Genomic DNA, 10367 nt, shown 5'->3' with positions numbered 1-10367 from the left:
TGGCTAGAACCAAAATCTTAAGGCGCAGTCGTAACCAGGTAGCACGTGAACTCGCAGAGGCTTTCTACATTGATAAGTCAGGTGATAAATGCGTAAGCGATTCTAGTATCAATCTGTATAAGAAAGAGAAAACGTTCTTGGCATGTGCGCTTAGGCAATGATTGAATGAAAATTTAGGTATATATATGTATGTGCTTTCTGAATAAAATCAGTCGCGAGTTTGCGCCCGTCCATGTCCTTACTCGTCCGTGTCTTTTTTAGCGCAATTCCCTTCTTTAAAAATATATCAGGTACTCCTGCGAATATTGGATGTACTTGTAGGGACAGACTAATTTTGTATTCTCCTGAAGCATCCACAAAATTAGGAATTGCGAAAGGACGGTGTCATTTCAGTTTTTTTAGTAATGTGTTTGCATTTGTACATATTCAGGTAGGCTTTCCCAAGTGTTTTGTTAGTATAAAAGTCGCGATACTTTGTAAGTTAATCTTGATTTTGGTAAACTGTTATTTTCCGCACACTACCGTTTGTAATAAAAACTCGCTTCTGTAAGTTACTTGGGCTTTGAAAATACTACTAAATAAAATAATATTATCCTGCTGCTCGTAGTCTCAGTCGCACTGCTAGCGATTGTCTCTAAGGGTTCAAGCGTCCATCAAGCTGTCGATCGAAAAACGTTTTAGAGTGCATCTACCAGGTGTGCTTTCCTCCTGCGAGCCTCAGTGTCGGCGTTGTCCCAACTAACCGAGTGAAAGAGCACATGGTTAAAACACGCTGGCGGGCTAGTTGGTTAGAATCCATGGTAGAGTGTATAAGCGCCTGTGTATATGTCTGTATAAGTGTCTAAGTATAAGTATAAGCATAAGTGTATAAGTATATATAAGTGTATAAGTATAAGTATAAGTATAAGTGTATTAGTGTCTGTGTATCTGTTTCTTTCTTCGTCCTCGTCCAGTCGCGCTTATACACTCTACCATGGAAAGAGCACAGCGAAGGGTGAAAGAGCGAACGCGGTGCATGGATGAAAGATGGCGATAGCGCATAGAGTGCGAGGAGGATAATGGAGGAGGAGGGTCTGGTGAAGCGTAAGAAAAGCTTAGTGGCCCGCAACAAGGGCTTTGTGGCGATGATGGCTACGAGATGGCGCCAGAGTAGCGCGCGTCGTCTGCACGGAAGCAAAGCGCTGCACGAGTGCAGGCCTGCCTGGGGCGGCTGCTATGCATCGCACCCACACGTCACACACGCACCGCCTCTACCTATGTCCCTCTTAGCCTGGCAGTTGCGCCACACGTCGCTCCGTTGGCAACGTGCTGCACGAGATAGATTGTCCGCACAAGTAAATATACCGCCAAATAAAAACATATAGAGATGCATTCAAATTTTGCATGGCGGAGTATTTTAATCGTCGATCAATTTTTTTCAGATCTGTGTATTTTGAATGCGTGGAACGCGGCAACGAATGGAAATGGAAAGTTTTTTTCTTTTCTTTTGCTGCTTTTCAGGAACCCGTCATCATTTTCTTGCGACGCTTGATATACGTACTTGTCTTTAGATAAGGTCCGTTTAACTCGGTAGAGACGTCATTTGCTTATTAAAACATTTGTGCGCGTTCTGGCTGACGCACATTTATTGGTATATCTGAAAAAATAGCCTTATATATATATATATATATATATATATATATATATATATATATATATATATATATATATATATATATATATATATATATCTTTTTCTATGTTTCATTATTCTGTAGGTATCTCGGCGCGCATTCACATTTTGAATGCCTTCGACCCTAACAGCAAAAGACCAGCGGAAGCGTCACGCGGTTAACATCTGGAACTATGCTGCTCTTCAAGGGTATAAAATGGTCGCCGTTGCTCGTTGCCAGCATAGCTCTCACCGAGGACACCGCATTCAATTGAAGAATGAATTCCTACAAGGCTTTGCGATCGGCAATTATTGTCGCTGTGATACTTCACACACTGTAAGTAGCATTCCACTCCAGGAAAATATTGCACCGGTGCCTTACGCTCTGGGCAAACATTTACCGTCTTGCTGCGTTTCGTCTTTCGGATTGTTGTATCAGGGGAGCGAACCTCCTTGCGAGCTATGCCTACGACGTTTGTGTACACGTTGCACTGTTAGGGCGCCTTGAATGTATACAGTGCCGCACCCGGGCCTACGTAGGTGCATGTGCGCTATTGTGCAGTTACAAATACATGTGAAGATAACAAGGTATCTCCTTTCGTGCCACGTTTGATTTCGTACAAGCTTTCCGTCTGTGCACAGAAAACCCTTCGAAAGCTGAGTGGGCGTCCCAATAATGTGTTTGAATATAGGCGTGTTGAAAAAGGGAAGTTATTCTTTTTCGCGAAATAAAAAATATCTAAACTCCACTGCGACAAGCAAAGCGCGAAAGGAAGCCTTATGCCTTGAAAGGTGGTGATCTGTGCAAAATACTAAAAAAGTACGGTGCTTTCTCTAAATAAAAAGAAGTGTGCGTCCTGCAATTGTGAAGAGAACAGCAAGAAACACGACCACTTTCTTAGATTAAAATAAACATATGGATTGAAGTATGTTCAGCGAAAACATTTCTTGAAAACCTAACCCTCACTGCGAAAAACCTTGTTAGAAATGGCATGCCTAGACAAAAGATCCGTCCACTTGTTTTTTATGGTGCGGATAAGTTAATAGGCACCTCGAGGATGTGTCATAACAGAGGGGCCCGAACACCTTTCTATTGTGAAAAGATCAGGCACCTGTGAGATCAAAGTGCTGTTTATTTGTGATAGAGCTTGATTTACCTTTTTAAAATATTGTTCCAAGGTGCATTTTGATCATTATTATTATTCCTACTACTATTATTATTATTAGTAGTAGGAGTATTATCATTATAATTGGTACGAAAATATTGTTACCAGGCATAAGATTGTTTATATACGTTAGCCAGATGACAACTGTGGTATATGCGGGTTTACTTAGCCTTCGCGGTTTCAGGTTAAGCTCCCGAGGAGCATTAGGGTGACGGCATCGGACGTGCAGCAGTAAATATACACTGTGTCGCTGACAGGACTGGCGGACAAGGTTCGCGTAAGGTAGTGTAGTCAGCGGCGTAAGCGGTCGTAACAACATGAGGTTCCAAATTAAATACGAAAACGTTCTCGCGACATATACATTACAAGCATGCACTAGCCTTTATGCGAGAGCACAGGCACAAACATGCTGCTGGAGACTGAGCAGGCATGGTGCAGCTACTTTCGGTAATGAGCAGAAGAGGGATGCTGGTCTCTGCCCGCCTACTCTCGATTGCTGCTCAGCACATGCTAGGCACCGTTATACGTAGCACGACTTCAAATAGATGCAGTGAAAACGGCCCTTGTTTCGCTTTCTCATGTCTTAGCAGAACAAGGAGCCCAGGTTCAGCTCGTAGTATATGCGCGTCAGATGGCATTTGCTTCATCGCATAAGAGCGTTACACTGTTACATTCTAACGACGGCAATATCTTTTATTTTTTGCTTAGGATTGTGTGCTTCGGTGACTCGGGAAGTGCGCCTGAGGCTCGGGAGCTGCAGTGTACAAAAGAACCGGTAAGTGGCACGGCATTTGCAAAAACTACGTTGCGGTCAGATAGGTCACAGTGATGCGAAGCATGATATGCTCATGTATTGCCGGCTATTCGTGCATCACTAGCAGAATAATATTTCAAGTGTAAGCTTTATAATTAGTATTAAATAAGTAAAGGTTATCACAGTTTGACAAGGTGAACTCAACAAAATCATGACTTTCTCGGGGTGGGTTATTGAGCGACCAAGGGATTGGGAAAGTCTGCCACAATGACACAGTACAATTGATGAGAAACGAAAATACTGCTTTGTAGTACATTGACACGTACAGAGATCGTCCTTAGCGGTTACACGCCTATATTCAGCTAAGTGCCAATTTGTACAGTCGGACATTATCTGTGTTTCGACATAAATATAAATAAATGTATTATCTACAGAACAAAGGTACCGTGTAATTACCTACGCGGCACAGACCAATGATTGCTGGTGGCGTGAGCGCATGTGAAATAAGATATTTTCCTAAGGTAGTCCGAACTGAGCAGTGACACTAAGAAGACACTTGTAGGTGGGTGAATTTACAGATGCATAGTATTCTGCATTGCTCTGATAGCTAGCGTAGGTGCATAAGAGTTGAATACAATAATCAAGCAACTGTTCGTGTTATATTTATTGTGGGCTAATAATTTTTAAGGTTGGTGACGGGAACGAGGTATTGCTGAAGTAAATGTTACGTTTTCAAAACTTTAAAAATAAGGTGGCCTGTGGCAGCCAGTATTCATAGAATTATCCATGTACTTACTTATATATACATATACATATGTGCCCCTTTTCTACGCTTTAATCTCTTATCTGGCACCAATTTCCTAATGAAGTCAGGTGGAAAAAGGTCACAGCGCAAAATAAAGACAAGGACACGAGAGAGCGACTCGCACACAGTGATAACCTTTTCAGCTGTGTCCTTTTTCGAAGGAATCACGTACAAGCCCAAGCTTCCACGCTAAGTGAGGTTGGCTGGGTTGTAAGAGCGGCAACAATGTGAACTGTGCTTCATCAGCTTACATATGTATTTGCCTTATGAAAAACGTTTTTAAAGAGGCCATCAAGCAGCCATCGGCCTCGATAAGAAAGCATATTATGCAGACAGCATACGATGCTGTGAACATCTTCCAGTCGTGCGCGGTATGCGCATTTCACAACGGGGGCTCTAAGTTACCCATTTCTCAAATATCGTCTTTTCAAGCAGAGGTCTTCTCACCCGTTTCAAAGCTGCCGGCGCCTTGCTTATGTCGCCAGCGCCAGCATGTGTAACTAAGAACTTCGGTACCATCCGTTATGGGGACGTTTTCCTGACTATGAATTACTGTTGCTTCCGTCCACTTAGGTCTTCTTCGTCCTTGTTTCCTTGCGTCACAACATAGTAAAATATGTCGAAATAACTTCTAACGCAAATCAAAGTTATGCTGAACAGGAATGATTTTCAGAATATTTTCGACCAGAGAAAAAGTTGGAACAAACTAAACATGCGACGCTCTGGTAGCACCGCTAGCTTAATGCACACTCGCTTGGGCCTTCCAAAAAGTTACTTTCATGGTCTCCACGAACGCCCTGACTATTCACGAAAACACAACTGAGACTCATACTATGTAACTGAAATGAGTGTGTTCTTCAACGAGTATGTTTACCCTTGAGCGGTCTAAGTATTTTCGGTAAGAGTGTGCGAAGCGGAGTATTTCATGAAACAACGTAAAGAGAGATGAACGGTATTAATTCTTTCGTGTAAGCTTCCGCAAAAAAGTTTAAAGTATGCATTTCTTCAGAGGAGCTCGAATACTGATTTTTGTGACCAAGTTGCAAACGCATTGAACAGTGCCAGAAGCGAATCGAATCGAATATCCAAAAGTTGTCGGATAGCTGTCGACTACGGAATAGCCGTTAACACGATAATTATAAAACGATGTTCACATCCCAGTATACTTAAGATTAGCAAGTTCCTGTCAATACAAAGTGCATAATGTAGCGTTGTTTATTGAAGCACCGAGGGAGTAGCAGTAAGCAAGAAGTTTCCTCACCTGCACAACGCTCTTCGGACAGCGTGACTGATCGCTGTACAGCCTCTAAAGTATAGCTACCTAATTGGCGTAGGCTGCTCCACTCAGCCAGTTATCATGTTTGATGTCGGTACGACGCCCGCGAGGGTAAGAATTTACGTTTACGTTTGCTTTAATCTTGCGTTTGTTTTGGCATGGTTGACGTTTTGAAACAGTGCAAAAACATGAGGAAAATATACGCATTTGTGAATAGTGTTTATTCGATTCGAAGACCGAATTGAATAGGACTCTATTCGGTTCGAAATTATTCGAAAGTTTCGAATATTCGGCGACCCTTACAATTTTGCGGTGCGGAGCGCCGCATGCACCGATCCACTGCGACTGGCTCATTCGCGAGTTATTAGGCTGAGCTTAAATAATGCATTGGCAGCTAATTTTTTTGAAAACATTGAGTTTATGAAAACTGAAATCCGATGATTTCCTGCGCATATGGGGAAAGTGGAAGAGACTCGGGTAAACCTCAATGAGGTTGCTCATGACTTGGCACGAGGACTTGCTAACCGTGACAGTCACAACCGAGCCGTTCACCATCAAGCCAGGGAATCTACAGATCATTTAATAACATACAATGACATTACCAAACACTACTATTTAGGACGCAGCCAATTCCCATTGCCACATTCAAAACTGAACAGGGCTCAGGCAGTCTCACTGCGCTTATTGCAAACAGGTACTTACCCCACACGGTATACCATTAATAAAATATATCCAGAAAGGGAGATTAACATGGACTGCAACGAATGTAATGGCATCATTGGAATCAGACATATGCTGGCGGGGTGTCCCGCGACTCTCTCCAACCTCGTTGAAGAATGGACACAGTGGGAGAAAAGGATTCAAAGCCCATTGTTTCAGGACCAACTAAGGGCTGTCCACAGGGTCCATGATGTCGCTGGAAGGCTTGTTCTGACAGTGGCAACGTGGGAGCGGCCCGCCTTGGCTTAAGATGTCGAGCCTCCGAACCTCATTACAATAAATGTTTTCACGCAGACACGGCAGAAAAAAAATTTGCTGAACCAAAAACAAGACAGCATATGGCTTCGAAATCATGAGTCATGAACAGAAGAGGGAGAGAGAGAACCCAGTGATGCGGATTCCTTACAGCGGCTGAACATATGACCCACTTCGTCTTGAAAAGCAATTTATACCCCTGCAGTCCTATAGTCACCCCACCTGCAGCCTTCTAGTACGTACACCGTACCAAAGTGCTTGCAGCATTTTGATAAGGCATAAGGAGCTCCGAAGCATGAATATGCGACGTTTACGAGTCCTGTGAAGCTTTCAGCCAACGTTTCGTATCCTCCACCCACTCATTGCCCACAATATCTACAGAAACTGCGGCTTTCTGCGCCGAGGCGACGCCATGCTCTGCTGTCGTAAACATACGCAGCGGAGGCCGACTGACGCAAGCAATCAAAGCGTCGCCTCGCGATCAAATATGGCGGCGCCTGAGGGAGCGGACCATTGATGTCTACAGGTTGCGTTGTGGCACACTCTTCGTGGATGCTGTTAGCCTTTGAATTTGCCATTGTGTCTTTATCTGCTCGCAATATTTTAATGGTGCAGGCTGACTCCTTTTTTTCTCACACGTAGTTTCTCCATCCTGTTACTTCTAGAGAAATATTACATAAATGCGAAAAAACTTGGTACACTGCGCATGGGATTGATAATAATGCGAATGTAAAATTTAAACATCACAGTAGCATATATTTCCTTTGTAATTTCCGATAAGCGTCTAGTAATTTGAATCAGCCAGAATATAAATACTAAACTGCGTGTAAAGTAGTAGGTTAGTAATGTAAAATTGTATATTGCACCACTCTCCAATTTTAAGTTAATCAGAAAACGTGGAAACCTAAAATTTAGGTGCTTCCACCAGTCTTTGCCAGAATGTGCCAGCATTTGTCTCATCATTTTATTTGAAAACATAGATTATTCTTTTAGGGTAAAATAAAGTATAGTTTAACACATTTTCATGTTTTCCTCATTAGCGTTCACAGATTAATTCTACATATTCACTATGCTCTCTGAGCGTTATGTTATGGCCGTGAAACTGGGTCTGTACGGCCCCTTGTGTAAAGAAAAACGACAACGCAGCAGATCGTCAGTACCAACATTTCCACCATAGCGTAGGTTTCCTGCACCGTGCAGTCTTTTGCATAACGTGAATTCTGCTGTGCCTTCTCAGGTAACTACAATTCAAAAAACAACAAGCTCTCATCATTCACCACTTTCGCAGCAGCTAAAGCCTTCCTCGAAACAAAACAAAGGCCAAGGTATATTGGAGAGCCGTAGGTTTGTCATTATGTTGCAAGTGAACGAGAGCTACTAACAAACACGGAACGTTGCAGCAATGGTTACTCGGGTGCATTTATCTAAAATCATTTATTGTCGACCTCTTTTTCAGTGTGGCGACTTCAACAATTTCACATGTTCTCCAGAAGGTTGCACATGTTTCTTCACGGATAACCAATCTAACGGCGAGTGCTTTGATATGAGTTATTACGAGGACTATGCTACGAATCAAACCCTTCTGGAAGCATAGACGCCAAACACCACGGAAGATGCGTTGTTATCTCCGCCGCAGGCTTTTGATTTAAATAAAGCTGGGATTGTGATGTAGCGAAGGCGCTCATCTGTACAAGCCTACTGTGCATGCATATGCTTTCGAGATGTTGCCTTGCCGCAATCGTTACTGCTATCCTCCACACGTAATCGAACACGACAGGAGAGCTCCGTTCTTTGTTTATCGGCTTCATCCAAACAATACTGTGCAGACGGACAGGCCGCTACCTTTTGGAAATCATTATTCTGAAAACAAAACTGTCCACGCAGGGCGTGAGGCTACATTGGAGAGCCTATCTTTGTTGACGTCCACCCGAGAGTGAAAGAGAAATGGTGTGGGAAAGGTAGCAAGGATAACCGGAGAGATGTTGGTTTGCCACGCTTCCCTAGGGGAAAGCTAAGGAGCAATGAACGATGGAAAGAATAGAGGAGAGATAAAGCAAAGGCAGGAAAAATAAAGGAAATCGAAACATGCGTGAGTAAAATTCTCTTTAATGGGCGGCATTATATCTGCTACTCACAGGACACGCTATCGCGAGTTAAAGTCAAGCACTTTCATGGTGTCTAGTGATCCCCCTTACTTTCGTCACAAGCCCACGGCAAGAAAAATTTTCAATAAAATATTTAAGGGTGCGCGAGCATGCGAAACTTCCAAATAACGAATCGAATAGTGTCATATTTGTTTCAGACTGGGAAACACATTGTCAATATTCGTAAATGGGACTATTTCCCTAAACAACTGCAGCAATATATATATATATATATATATATTGTTACGCATGAAGAAAACGAAGACGAGTGAACGTGCTGGCGGTCCCGAGTGGAAGAAGAAAGAAGAGAACGACGCTCAGTTGATAAACCAGCTTACCGCTCCTGCGCTCACCTTCGCGACCTAAAGTAAACGGTCCCCTTCATCCGTAAGGGTTATAAATGGTCTCCTTCGCGCGTAACAAAGTGGTGGAGGTGCGGGGTATCGCTCACAACAACGGAACCATCACTGCCGCAGCTTCGTCGAAGCCGTCGACTTGCCGGCCTCCCGCCATCAGCCGTGACCATCTTCGACATGCCAGAAGAAGGAGCCACTCCGAGGGCAGCGCCTAGCAGTCCGCTGCCATACTACCGAGTTCCACCCACCTTCGGAGGCAAAGCGGGGGAAGATGCCGACGAGTGGCTCGTCCACTACAAACAAGTGAGCAAATCCAACGGGTGGGATGCTCAGCTCACCAATGTGGTGTTCTCCCTGACCGATACCGCCTTCGTGTGGTATGAGAACCACGAGGACGCGCTTACGACGTGGGAACATTTTGTTGACGAGTTAAAGGCGTGTTTTGGGGACTCAGTCGCCAAAAAGAAGCGTGCGGAGCAGACACTGTCGCAACGGGCGCAGCTACCAGGTGAGACATGCACAACATACATCGAAGAAGTGTTAAAGCTGTGCAAGGTGGTCAATGCTCGCATGTCGGAAGAAGATAAAGTTGGGCATTTGCTGAAAGGAGTGGCTGAGGATGTGTACAATTTTCTAATTGGAAAGGAGAGCCTCAGTTCTGTGTCCGACGTCATTCGGCACTGCAGAACTTTTGAAACGCTCAAGATGCGTCGGATTGCGCCAAAGTTTGGTCGGCTGGCAAACGTTACGACGGTTGCCAGTGTGGACACGAGTCCTTGCCTCGACCTTCCTTCGACCATCCGACAGATCGTCCGCGAGGAACTTTCCCGCCGCGTAGGGTCGTTGCATTCAACTGTTGACCACCATGGCGTGTACACGTCACGTGAGGCTATGACTGCGCCACACTCGGCCCCTTGGCAACCGATGGTTACCGCAGCGGCCGTGGAGTACAGCGCAGCCCCACAGTCGAGGATGACAACACGCCCGCCGACTCCGCGCTATGACCAACGCACTCCGCGCACGCCTTCTCGACGCCCGATGTATTGTCGTGACACACGCCACGAACCAACCAACTACACACGGGAAAATGATACTATCCGCTACATCGACGAACGCCCAAGGTTTAGACCTCTCCCGGTATGTTATTCCTGTGGTGTCCCGGGTCATATATCGCGGTTTTGCAACCAGCGTATGACCACGTGGTATGGCCAGCCGTCAGAGTTTTCTCGGCCCTCCGAAC

The 10367-nt window shown here is 44.5% G+C and overlaps 1 long non-coding RNA gene across 1 annotated transcript; it reads left to right on the top strand.

Moving 5' to 3' along the window:
* The first annotated feature begins 1848 nt into the window (after nucleotides 1–1848).
* Nucleotides 1849–8320, top strand: LOC142575983 (uncharacterized). The gene is made up of 3 exons (XR_012826746.1): nucleotides 1849–1988; nucleotides 3526–3592; nucleotides 8084–8320. It is a non-coding gene; the product is annotated as an uncharacterized LOC142575983 (long non-coding RNA).
* Nucleotides 8321–10367: the final 2047 nt, after the last annotated feature.

This window comes from Dermacentor variabilis, chromosome 3 (genome assembly GCF_050947875.1).
Source record: "Dermacentor variabilis isolate Ectoservices chromosome 3, ASM5094787v1, whole genome shotgun sequence".
Classification (NCBI taxonomy): Eukaryota; Metazoa; Arthropoda; class Arachnida; order Ixodida; family Ixodidae; genus Dermacentor; species Dermacentor variabilis.
Note: the sequence above shows the minus strand (reverse complement) of the source record. Positions and strands in the feature narration are given on the sequence as shown.